The sequence below is a fragment of the Heterodontus francisci genome, unplaced genomic scaffold, assembly GCF_036365525.1.
Source record: "Heterodontus francisci isolate sHetFra1 unplaced genomic scaffold, sHetFra1.hap1 HAP1_SCAFFOLD_51_2, whole genome shotgun sequence".
Classification (NCBI taxonomy): domain Eukaryota; kingdom Metazoa; phylum Chordata; class Chondrichthyes; order Heterodontiformes; family Heterodontidae; genus Heterodontus; species Heterodontus francisci.
In genome coordinates this window covers 5,518,333-5,531,735 of record NW_027141369.1, presented here as the reverse complement: position 1 = coordinate 5,531,735, position 13,403 = coordinate 5,518,333, and the positions used below count along the sequence as shown (strand labels likewise).

Sequence of the window (13,403 nt, the reverse complement as noted above, 5' to 3'; positions counted from 1 at the left end):
CCTTCCTGCTGACAGGAATTCCTGGAGAAAGGCATTCAGGAAGACCATGGGAAAAGCAGAGGACAAAAGAAATGACCAGATGGTGGGAAAGAGAGCTCAGAGGAAGGAAAAATTATCAGTCGACCTCGGGCCAATGATATTCATCTGTACCATCTGCGGAAGGTATCGTCACTCACGAGTCATCCTCTGCAGCCACAACAAACGATGTTTAATACAGAAGTGACGTACACCCCGGGTGTAGCCCATCGTCTTCCGAGACGGACGGTTGCCTATTATAATTACAACTACAGCTACAACTACAAGAGCGAGTCAGAGGCTGGGATCACTGCCTTGACGAACTCAGCTCTTGACTCGCCAAAGCCTTCCCACCATCTACAAGGCCTTCCTCTGATTTCAATTACACGCACATTCGTGATCTGGCTCTGTCGCTTAGTTGGTTAAAGCACTTGTCTAGTAAATAAAAGATCCTGGGTTCAACTCCCGGCAGAGCCTTATTTCACAGTAGCAACATACTTGAAAAGTTTCTTCATCAACATTGACATCTGTGTCTTGTGAACTTTAATTCAAAATACATGATGAATTTCAATCACACAAAAAAACAGCCTTTGTGAAGGATCTGAGTTTGAAATGGCTGTTCCTCCTTGTACAGAACTTCAGTGCTGATACATCAAAGGTAACTTCTTTGACATAAATTTGTTCACAGTTACATTCAACCTGGAAAACAGCTTGATATTAATCTCACTGAAGGAAAGTGTGAAAGTGTTTCAGAGTGTTTGTGTCATTATGTGTTGCTTTTAACCGAGACTATCATGACGCAAGTGGGAGGGTTTATCTGAGGTTTGGAATATTTGTCAGTCAGGAACAAGAAAAATCAAAGGAATCAAATAAGAAAACCTATGTCTCATGTGGTTACCGAGAAACGGTGAGAAGATATAAAACTTTGTTGTATTTAATACAACAGTGTGAACTTTGATCTTTGCGGCAGTATAAACAGTATTTGAAGGGTCTCAGTAAAAATGTTCAGTGTTGATGAGAGTGGGTTCTGGGTGAGCAACTGCTTAATGTGACAGGGTCAGGACTGGATGCAGGACGTTCTCTGACAGTCTCTCTCTGATGGGTTGAGTTGATTTTCAACTGGCAGCTGTTGCTGTTTTGATAATTCAAGTTCCCTCCACCGATTTTTTTGGACAGACAATGCAGTATGAGGATGTAAAGGGTTAATGCTGAAGAGAAGTGGGATTAACCCCTCCCACAATCAGAGTGATGATGTAACAGTCACATGAGATGAGGTTTGGGAGAAGAGAGAGCAGCACCAAGGATGCTAGTTTCGGAGGCTTGATGAGTGTGTATATAGTATTGTGTAAATTAGAAAAGAGTTCTTAGTTCTTTCAGCAGGAAATATGTCCAGAAAATATCGCGAAACTCACAATTTTATTATTCAGGAGTTGGAAGACAGGGATATTAACTCCAAGTGACAGTAGGGGTTTCATTTAACAAAAGAAGAGAATAATATTGCTCATTGATTGAAATCCCCCAGTGAGGAGACAGTTAAACAGGTGATCTGTTGGGGCATCCTTCGATCCAAGGTTTCGGCAGCATTTAATCTCCCTTTTTGGTGAAATTCTCTGTTTTTTGCATCGTTTTTTAATCCAGCTTTGATGGACCAGTGAAAAAACTGAAAAAAGTGAACAGATCCATCCTTTCTTTTCTTCCTTCTTCCCATCAGTTTCTCTTTTCTGTCCCAATTTAATCTGTTGTTTCTGGTGTTTTATTCATTCCAATCAAAATTCAACATTCCAATCAAATCTATTTGTTATTCCACAGTGTCTCTCCATGTGTTTTATTCTGTTGTATTCTCTCACAGTCTGTTTGATGATCAATTTTACATCTCACTCTCTGTTCTGGTGAAGATCAGAAGCAGTCTTATCTGTTTGCAACACCCGACAAGTCGGCCTGAGGCTGTGTCTCATCGATCATGTGGAGTCAGGAACATAGGAGCAGGAGTCGGCCATTCAGCCCATCGAGCCTACCCCACCATTCAATATGATCATTGCTGATCATCCACTTCAATGCCCTTTTCCCCACACTTTCCTCATATTCCCTTATGTATTTGTATTTAGAAATCTATCAATCTCTGCTTTAAACATACTCAATGACTGAGCTTCCACAGCCCTCTGGGGTAAAGAATTCCAAAGATTCACAACCCTCTGAGGAACAACATTTCTCCTCATCTCTGTCCTAAGTGGCTTGCCCCTTATTTTGAAATTGCGTCCCCTGGTTCTCGACTCCCCAACCAGGAGAAACATCTTAGCTGCATCTACCCTGACTGTCCTTTAAATATTTTGTAGGTTTCAATGAGATCACCTCTCATTCTTCAAAACTCTAGAGAATACAGCCCCAGTTTCCCCAATCTCTCTTCATAGGACAGTCCCACCATCCCAGGAACAAGTCTGATGAACCTTCTTTGCACTCCATCTATGGCAAAGATATCCTTCCTAAGGTAAGGGGACCAAAGCTGCACACAGTACTCCAAGTGCAGTCTAACCAGGGTTCTATACAATTGAAGCAAGAATTCACTACTCCTGTACTCAAATCCTCTTGCGATAAAGGCTAACATACTATTAGCCTTCCTAATTGCTTGCTGCACCTGCATGTTAGCTGTCAGTGACTTATTGACATGGATACCAGGTCACCCTTATATTCTATAACTCAGTTAATAAAGGAAAGGATTCCATATACCTGCTGAACCACCTTATTGACCTGTACTGCTACTTCAGGGATCTGTGGACATTCACTCCAACGTCCCTCACTTCCTCTACACCATTCAGTGTTCTCCCATTAATTGTGTATTCCTTTGCCTTTTTTGACGCCTGCTCTCGCTGTTCCCTGCTCCCCGAGTGAACTCTTGCTCCCTCTCCTGGGCTCTTTATGCTCCACTCTGCTCTCACTGTTTCCCGCTCTCTTAATGTATCAATACTTATTTGCCTTGTGTTTAATTTAAAATATGGATGAACTGTATTTTACAGTTGTAGGTTTTATTTGGTAGTCCTGTACAAGTTGTGGATTGGTATTCAATATTCAGCTCTGTGAAAACGATTGCGAATGAAAATATAACTTTCAATCTTATACATGGGCTGGTCTGCAAGCTCCAAGTCCTTCATTTTGTAGTAATGGAATTGATACTGTATCTTTCAGTCTTAATCTCTGTGGGATTTTTGAACTGGTATGTTATGCATAACTTGGTCTAACGTTCCGATGTACATTATTGGGATTCATAGGATCATAGGAAATAGGGGCATGAGGCCATTCAGCCCATCGAGCCTGCTCCAACATTCAAACAGATCGTGACTGATCATCTACCTCTACGCCATTTTTCCCTGCTATCTCCATATCCCTTGATCTTGTTAGTATTTAGAAATCTATCGATTTATGTCTTGAATATGTTCAATGATTGATCTTCCACAGCCCTCGGGGATAAAGAATTCCACAGATTTCTCACCCTCTGAGTAAAGAAATTCCTGCTCATCTCAGTCTCAAATGGCCTGCCCTTATTCTGAGACTGTGTCCCCTTGTTCTACACTCACTAGACAGAGGAAACATCCTATCCATATCTACCCTGTGACACCCTGGAAGAACTTTGTCTGTTTCAATGAGATCACCTCTCATTCTTCAAAACTCTAGAGAATTTAGGCCCAGTCTCTGCAGTCTCTCATCATAAGACAATCCCACCATCCGAGGGGATGAGACCGGTGAATCTCTGTTGCACTCCCTCTGTGACAAGTCTATCCTTCCTTAGATAAGGAAACCAAAATTGTACAGAATACTCCAGGTGCAGTCTCATCTAGACTTCATACATCTTTACTCATGTACTCAAATACGCTTTCAATGAAGCCAACATACCATTTGCCTTCCTAATTGATTGCTGCACCTGCATACTTGCTTTTAGTGTCTCAGGAACAAGGACACCCAGGTGCCTTTGGACATCGACACTTCCCAGCCTCTCACCGTTTAAGAAATACTCTGTCTTTCTGTTTATTCTACCAAAGTGGAGAACTTCACACTTATTCACATTATATTCCATCTGCCATGTTCTTGCCCATTCATTTAACCTGTCCAAATCCCCTTGAAGCCTCCTTGCATTCATTCTGTACCTTTCAATTCTGTAAATTTTAGTGATACAGCACTGAAACAGGCCCTTCGGCCCACCAAGTCGGTGCCGACCATCAACCCCCCATTTATACTAATCCTACACTAATTCCATATTCCTACCACATCCCCACCTGTCTCTATATTTCCCTACCACCTACCTACACGAGAGGCAATTTATAATGGCCAATTAACCTATCAACCTGCAGGTCTTCGGCATGTGGGAAGAAACCCACGCAGACACAGCGAGAACTTGCAAACTCCCCACAGGCAGTACCCAGAATTGAACCCGGGTCCCTGGAGCTGTGAGGCTGCGGTGCAAACCACTGCGCCACTGTGCCGCTGTTCTATTTCAGATTTTATATTTAAAATGTCACCATGGTGACAGAGTTTATTTAGATCTGATGGTGAGTTTGTTTTTGGACTGTGATTGATGTATCAACCTGTCAGCTGTACTGAATTGGAGTGAAATGGAAACAACTTCTGTCTCTCCTGCTTTTGTTTGACTGTTGGATTGAAAATGTGTCTCTCGACTTTGGGATCAGTGTCTGTCTGACTACTTCTTTTGTTTGTTCCAGTGGAACTGATGAGCTGGCAGTATCTCTGTGCTTTGGGAGTGATCCTGTACCGACTGTGTGTTGGAACGAGATCACTGCACTTTTCCTTGTGTCCGAGAATCAGCACATCCATTCAGGTTCCTTCATGTATTTTCCTGCAGGAATGAAAGAACTGGTGAGGTAGAAGATACAAAAGCGATCAATGTAATCGTCCCAATAATAATCATTATGAACAATCACAAAATGAAAACCAGGAACACAAACAGTGTCAGTGTCTGACTGCACTGCAGTACTGCAGTCTTCAGCTTCTGTTTACCAGGTGTTTGCAGTGGATTTACAACAAGTTTGTGACATTCAGAAACAACACAAGCCCTGCACTGCTCAATGACTGGGACTGTCCGACAGAGCAGTGACCTTTACACTATTTAAAATGTGCCTTTCACACTTCTCACCTGGTGTCTGCAATAAATGCTCTTTGTCTAACTGTCCAGATTGTTATTTTGCGGCTATTTTTCCGCCACTGTTCACGATCCACCAAACAGTGAGAGACTGGAACTAAAGCAGGAAAATTCCCTCTCCTTTGGGTGGTGAAATTGTCAGTGATTTTCAATAGTGATTTCTTCCCATTGTGTCTCCCTGAGCCTGTACAGACACTGTCCGAGAATGAACTCTCCCTTCCCCGTGTCCCCGGCTCACTCCATGTTCCGGGAGCAGCTCCTGCTCCACAGTGTCTGTTACAAACACTCCCCGACTCCCCCTCAACTTCCCACCACTCAATGCTAATCTCTGAGCACATCTGCGGACACGCTCCCAAAGCAGTGGCTGCTGGAAGCAGATGCTGTTTGTTCCCTTCCCCCGGGCCCGGGAAGTCTCCATTAGCAGCTGATTTAAAGCATCTTCCCCTGATTAAGTGAATGGCCTCACAGACTGAGTTGGGGAAAGGATGCGCATGCGCTCCACTCCTCATTGTGACGTCCCACTGGGGGCGGGGCTATGTCGCGCGTGCGCAGATCTTTGCAGCAATTCAGCATTCAAACATCAATGGGAACTTTCCCCATTTCATCCTCATCAAAGTCCCAAAGAAAGTGAAGAGGGGCTTGGACTGGAGGGAGGGAGGGGCGGGGTAGGGGGAACCGAGAACCCAGAAAGCTGCCCACTTGCCCCATTTAGATGCTCAATTTGCGGTCATTCCCTGCAGGGGGTTTGTTATTATTGAGCCCCTCCTGGTAAAACAATCCGATAGAAAGAGGGGAGAAAGGAGGGAGCTGGTGTGTTTGCTGGGACCTTGCAGAATTCATTTCAGCAGCAAAAGTCCCGGGTTATATTAACCCGAGTGAAACACGCTGTCAGTGAGAGGAAAACCGAACGGCCCTTTTCATCTTTTCATTGGAAACAAAGTAGAGCCGGAAGCGCGGCGAGCAGAGCAGACACACAAGCTCAATGACAGGAGAGCTCGGCCGTCCCTGAGTTTCAGCTCCCAGCTCTTACATTTCCTCATCCACACTGTCTTTACTGTGGATGTTCAGGGGTTCCTTGTCGGATCTGAGGACTGTATCCATTAAACATTCTGAGTCAGGAGATCCACACACTCTCTGTTATCAAGATTTATGGGCAGGAATGTTCCAAAACGTTGTCTATTAAATCATTGTATTATTCACAGAACGAATGAGACAATCGGTTCATTATTCAGGCCTTGAACTTGGTTTGGGTAGACCGAAAACTGAGAGGTTCAGCACCTTTCTACTTCTTCACTATTGGCCGTGTGGCCTAATGGGTAAGGCGTCTGACTTCGGTGTATTTAACAAGGTTATCAGAAGATTGTAGGTTCGAGTCCTGCCACGGTCATTTTGGGCGATCAGTGTTCAGCACCGCAGCCTCACAGCTCCAGCGACCCGTGTTCAGTCCCTGTGCGCAGTTTGAGTTCTCCCTGTGACTGCGTGGGTTTCTTCGCACAGCCAAAGACTTGCAGATTGATTGGTAAATTGGCCATTGTAAATTGCCCCCCGTGCAGGGAGGTGGGAGAAGAATGGTGGGGCTGTGATCGGGAATATGGGATTAATGTCAGATTCGTATAAATGGGTGGTTGTTGGTCGGCACAGACTTGATGGGCCGAAGGGCCTGTTTCAGTACTGCATCTATTAATAAATAACTGATTTTTTTGATGAAGTAACAGAATGGTTGATGAAGGGAAAGCAATGGATGTTGTCCATTTGGATTTTAAGAAAGCGTTTGACAAACTACCACATAAAAGGCTGGGTAACAAAACTCAGGCTCCTGGAATAGGAGGGTCAGTATCTGCTTAGATTAAAAAATGTATGAAATATCAAGAAAAGCGACTTGTGGTATTTAGTTGTTTTTCAGAATGGAAGATGGTGAACAGTGATGTCCACAAGTGTCAGTGTCAGGACCACCATATATATAAATGACTTGAATATTGGAATCACAGAATCACAGGATTGTTACTACAAATTCACAATGCTTCCAATTTTCGTATCATCCATAAACTTTGAAATTCTGCCCTGTACACCAAGGTCTAGGTCATTAATATATATCAGGAAAGGCAAGGGTCCCAACACTGACTCCTGGGGAACTCCACAACAAACCTTCCTCTCGCCCGAAGAACATCCATTGATCACTACTCTTTGTTTCCTGTCACTCAGCCAATTCCATGTCCATGTTACTGCTGTCCCTTTTATTCCATGAGTTATAACTTTGTTCACAAGTCAGTTGTGTTGCATTGTATCAAACTCCTTTTGAAAGTCAATAAAAGCAAAATACTGCAGATGCTAGAAATCTGAAATGTAAACAAAAAGTGCTGGAAATACTCAGCAGGTCTGGCAGCATCTGTGGAGAGAGAAACAGAGTTAATGTTTCAGGTCAGTGAACATTCAGAGGCTGCCAGACCTTTTGAAAGTCCATGTGCACCACATCAACAGCATTGCCCTCATCATCCCTCTCTGTTACCTCATCAAAAAACTCCAGCAGGACAGTTAAACATGATTTTCCCTGAAGAAATCCATGCTGTCTTCCCTGAATTAACCCACATTTGTCCATGGGACTATTAATTTTGTCCCGAATTATTCTTTTGAGAAGTTTTCCCACCACCGAAATTGAACTGACTGAGGAGTGAGACGAGGTGAGTTGCTTTAGCAGAGAGCCAACATGGGTTCGTCAGGCCGAATGGCCTCCTTCTGTGCTTTAGCCATTCTATGATTGTATGATTCTAGCAGCAACTGTTGGTGGAGAGGCAGTGATGCAGGAATGGGTTGACAGAAAGGGGAAAGTCTGGGCTGGTGTGTGTTTGCAGCATTTGCAGTTTGTGTTCGGGTTTGTGAATAAAGGTGATTTGGAAGCTGTGTTCCAAATTGAAGTGTTTATTGGAAGCAAGAAGTTGATGTCAATGAAGAATAAAACGTGTTAAGATGAAGGGTGGTGTGATTGAGGATCGCAGTAAATATAGTGTTGGTGAATTATTTGTGTTAATAAACTTCCACTGCACCCTCTGTTGCAGGCTGCTGTTTATATCCAGCTGTGTATTAGTGCTGTGTGTTAACTAGATAAATGTTTGTTTCAACGCTGTTTATAAAGCAATAGCATTGCACTCAAACAGTCCCAGACATAGCAACACACGTACAAAAGCAAAATACTGCGGATGCTGGAAATCTGAAACATAAACAGAAAATGCTTGAAATAGTCGGCAGGTCTGGCAGCATCTGTGGAGAGAGAAACAAAGTTAATGTGAGCTAAGGAAACAGACCTGAACTGTTAACTGTTTCTCTCTGCACAGATGCTGCCAGACCTACTGAGCATTTCCAGCATTTTCTGTTTTTATTACAGCAACACCTTTGATCAGCAGTAGTGGTGATAGTGCGAGCCAGGGGGCAGCCGGGAAGGTACGTTTCACTATAAAGTACTTAACTGACGAATCGGCGGACGCGGACACGGGGACTGCTGGGTAAGTGAACTTATATATTCGGGCAGTGGCTAAACCCGAAACACTACATGTGTAGTGTCTCCCACCCATCCTCCTCCTCCAACCAAATAAAAGGACTCTTATGTGGAGGGTTTGGTAAGGTAAGGTTTTCCTTTATATTTTTTTATTCTCTGTTGTCAATTTCGAGCAGAGGGGATGGAAGCTAGGACAGTTGCATGCTCCTCTTGCAGGATGTGGGAGGTAAGGGTCACCACTTGTGTCCCTGCTGACTTCACCTGTGAGAAGTGCACCCAACTCCAGCTCCTCACAGACCGCGTTAGGGAACCGGAGCTGGAGCTGGATGAACTTCGGATCATGCGGGAGGCAGAGGGGATGATAGAGAGCAGTTATAGGGAAGTACTGACACCTCAGTCACAGGATAAAGGTAGCTGGGTGACCGTCAGGGGAGGGAAAGGGAATAGGCACACAGTGCAGGGATCCCCTGTGGCCGTTCCCGTCAATAATAAGTATACCGTTTTGGATACGGTTGGGGGGGGGACCTACCAGGGGAAAGCCACAGCGGCCAGGTCTCTGTCACTGAGCCTGGCTCTGCGGCTCAGAAGGGAAGGGTGGAGAATAGGAGAGCGATAGTGATAGGAGATTCAATGGTTAGAGGAACAGACAGGAGATTCTGTGGTCGCGAATGAGACTCCCGGATGGTATGTTGCCTCCTGGGTGCCAGGGTCAGGGATGTCTCAGATCGAGTGTACAGGATTCTTAAGGGGGACGGGGAGCAGCCAGAAGTCGTGGTACATATCGGTACCAATGACATAGCTAGGTAAAGGGATGAGGACCTGAAAAGCGAATATAGGAGTTAGGTTGGAAGCTAAAAGACAGGACGAGCAGAGTAGTATTCTCAGGATTGATACCGGTGCCACGTGCTAGTGAGGCTAGAAACAGAGAGCGAGTGCAGCTGAACACGTGGCTGCAGAGCTGGTGTAGGAGGGAGGGCTTCAGTTATGTGGATCATTGGGATACCTTCTGGGGAAGGTGGGACCTGTACAAGAAGGACGGGTTGCATCTGAACTGGAGGGGCACCAATATCCTGGGCGGGAGGTTTGCTAGAGCTCTTCGGGAGGGTTTAAACTAGTTTGGCAGGGGGATGGGAACCGGAGCTATGGATCAGTGGATGGGGTCGCAGTTGAACAGGCAGATACCGAGTGCAGAGAGTCTGTGAGGAAGGTTAGACAGTTGACAGGGCAAAGTTTCAGCCAGTATGATGGGTTGAAGTGTGTCCATTTTAATGCAAGAAGTGTCAGGAATAAGGGTGATGAACTTAGAGCATGGATCAGTACTTCGAGCTACGATGTTGTGGCCATTACGGACACTTGGGGATCACAAGGGCAGGAATGGATGTTGGATGTTCCGGGGTTTAGATGTTTCAAAAGGAATAGGGAGGGAGGTCAAAGAAGTGGGGGAGTTGCATTATTAATCAGGGATAGTATCACAGCTGCAGAAAGGGAGGTCATCGAGGAGGGTTTGTCTACTGAGTCATTATGGGTGGAAGCCAGAAACAGGAAAGGAGCAGTCACTTTATTGGGAGTTTTCTATAGACCCCCCAATAGCAACAGAGACACGGAGGAACAGATTGGGAGGCAGATTTTGGAAAGGTGCAGAAGTAACAGGGTTGTTGTCATGGGTGACTTCAACTTCCCTAATATTGATTGGAACCTCCTTAGTGCAAATAGTTTGGATGGAGCAGTTTTTGTCAGGTGTGTCCAGGAAGGTTTCCTGACTCAATATGTAGATTTTTTTTATTTATTTCCAAAATATACTTTATTCATAAAAATCTGTAAAAATTACATTGCCAAACAGTACCAAAAAATACAAACATTGCAAGGGGGATCAGTTTCCTTCAATACTGTCATGAATTTCTTCCCAACCCTTCCGTTTCACAATTGTCATGTCAATTACAGTTTTACATTTACAGCAATTGAGAATATTCACGATACAGTTCGAGGGGTTTCCCATGGATCCAGCCCCTCAGTCCATCTTGGTGGGGGAACCTTACACTGTGGTCTTTCCCCATTGAGCCTTTGCGGCGGCTGCCCCAAGCTTTAGTGCGTCCCTCAGCACGTAGTCCTGGACCTTGGAATGTGCCAGTCTGCAACATTCGGTGGTGGACATCTCTTTGCGCTGGAAGACCAGCAAGTTTCGGGCAGACCAAAGGGCATCTTTCATCGAATTGATAGTCCTCCAGCAGCAGTTGATGTTTGTCTCGGTGTGCGTCCCTGGGAACAGCCCGTAGAGCACAGACTCCTGTGTTACAGAGCTGATTGGGATGAACCTTGACAAAAACCACTGCATCTCTTTCCACACCTGCTTTGCAAAGGCACATTCCAGGAGGAGGTGTGCGATCGTCTCTTCCCCACCACAGCCAACGCGGGGGCACTGTGCGGAGGGGGCGAGACTTCGGGTGTGCATGAAGGATCTGACGGGGAGGGCCCTTCTCACCACCAGCCAAGCTACGTCTTGGTGCTTGTTTGAAAGCTCTGGTGATGAGGCATTCCGCCAAATGACTTTGACGGTCTGCTCGGGGAACCATCCGACAGGATCCACCGTTTCCTTTTCCCGTAGGGCCTTGAGGACATTCCGTGCAGACCACTGCCTGATGGACCGGTGGTCAAAGGTGTTTTCCCGCAGAAACTGCTCCACGAAGGATAGGTGGTACGGCACCGCCCAACTGCATGGAGCGTTCCGCGGCAATGTGACCAGGCACATCCTTCGCAACACCGGGGACAGATAGAACCTCAGCACGTAGTGACACTTGGAGATTGCGTACTGGGGATCTACACACAGCTTGATGCAGCCGCACACGAAGGTGGTCATCAGGATGAGGGCCACGTTGGGTACATTTTTCCCGCCCTTGTCCAGAGATTTGAACATTGTAGATAGGCTGACTGGAGGGGAGGCGATGTTGGATTTGGTGCATGGCAAAGAACCAGGCCAGGTGGCAGATCTCTCGGTGGGAGAACATTTCGGTGATAGTGATCACAACTCCCTGACCTTTACTATAGTCATGGAGAGGGACAGGAGCGGATGGGATGGGAAAATATTTAATTGGGGGAGGGGGAATTACAATGCTATTAGGCAGGAACTGGGGTACATAAATTGGGAACAGATGTTCTCAGGGAAATGCACGACAGAAATGTGGAGGTTGTTTTGGGAGCACTTGATGCGACTGCTGGATAGGTTTGTCCCGATGAGGCAAGGAAGGGATGGTAGGGTGAAGGAACCTTGGATGACAAGAAATGTGGAACAGCTGGTCAAGAGGAAGAAGGAAGCTTACTTAAGGTTGAGGAAGCAAGGACCAGACAGGGCTCTAGAGGGTTACAAGGTAGCCAGGAAGGAACTGAAGAATGGACTTAGGAGAGCTAGAAGGGGACATGAAAAAGTATTGGCGGGTAGGATTAAGGAAAATCCCAATGCGTTCTACACTTATGTGAGGAACAAGAGGATGGCCAGAGTGAGGGTAGGGCCGATCAAGGACAGTGGAGGGAACTTGTGCCTGGAGTCGGAGGAGGTAGGGGAGGTCCTAAATGAATACTTTGCTTCAGTATTCACTAGTGAGAGGGACCTGGTCGTTTGTGAGGACAGCGTGAAACAGGCTGATATGCTCGAACAGGTTGATGTTAAGAGGGAGGATGTGCTGGAAATTTTGAAAGACATGAGGACAGATAAGTCCCTGGGGCCGGACGGGATATACCCAAGGATATTACGGGAAGCGAGGGAAGAGATTGCCGCGCCTTTGGCGATGATCTTTGCGTCCTCACTGTCCACTGGAGTAGTACCAGATGATTGGAGGGTGGCAAATGTTATTCCCTTGTTCAAGAAAGGGAATAAGGATAACCCTGGGAATTACAGACCAGTCAGTCTTACGTAGGTAGTGGGCAAATTATTGGAGAGGATTCTGAGAGACAGGATTTATGATTAGTTGGAAAAGCATAGTTTGATTAGAGACAGTCAGCATGGCTTTGTGAGGGGCAGGTCATGCCTCACAAGCCTTATTGAATTCTTTGAAGATGTGACAAAACACATTGATGAAGGAAGAGCAGTGGATGTGGTGTATATGGATTTCAGCAAGGCGTTTGATAAGGTTCCCCATGGTAGGCTCATTCAGAAAGTAAGGAGGCATGGGAGACAGGGAAAGTTGGCTGTCTGGATACAGAATTGGCTGGCCCATAGAGGACAGAGGGTGGTAGTAGATGGAAAGTATTCAGCCTGGAGCTCGGTGACCAGTGGTGTTCCGCAGGGATCTGTTCTGGGACCTCTGCTCTTTGTGATTTTTCTAAATGACTTGGATGAGGAAGTGGAAGTCTGGGTTAGCAAGTTTGCCGATGACACGAAGGTTGCTGGAGTTGTGGATAGTGTGGAAGGCTGTTGTAGGTTGCAACGGGACATTGACAGGATGCAGAGCTGGGCTGAGAAGTGGCAGATGGAGTTCAAACTGGAAAAGTGTGAAGTGATTCATTTTGGAAGGTCGAATTTGAATGCAGAATACAGGCTAAAAGACAGGATTCTTGGTAGAGTGGAGGAACAGAGGGATCTTGGGGTCCATGTCCAAAGATCGCTCAAAGTTGCCACCCAAGTTGATAGGGTTGTTAAGAAGGCGTATGGTGTGTTAGCTTTCATTAACAGGGGGATTGAGTTTAAGAGCCGCGAGGTTATGCTGCAGCTCTATAAAGCCCTGGTTAGACCACACTTGGAATATTGTGTTCAGTTCTGGT

At 45.7% G+C, this 13,403-nt stretch overlaps 2 non-coding genes across 2 annotated transcripts; both read left to right on the top strand.

Moving 5' to 3' along the window:
* Positions 1-418: 418 nt before the first annotated feature.
* trnat-agu (transfer RNA threonine (anticodon AGU)) lies at positions 419-492 on the top strand. The gene has a single exon. It is a non-coding gene; the product is annotated as a tRNA-Thr (tRNA).
* Positions 493-6,459: 5,967 nt separating this feature from the next.
* Positions 6,460-6,548, top strand: trnar-ucg (transfer RNA arginine (anticodon UCG)). Its single transcript is given in 2 exon segments — positions 6,460-6,496; positions 6,513-6,548. It is a non-coding gene; the product is annotated as a tRNA-Arg (tRNA).
* The last annotated feature ends 6,855 nt before the right edge of the window (positions 6,549-13,403 follow it).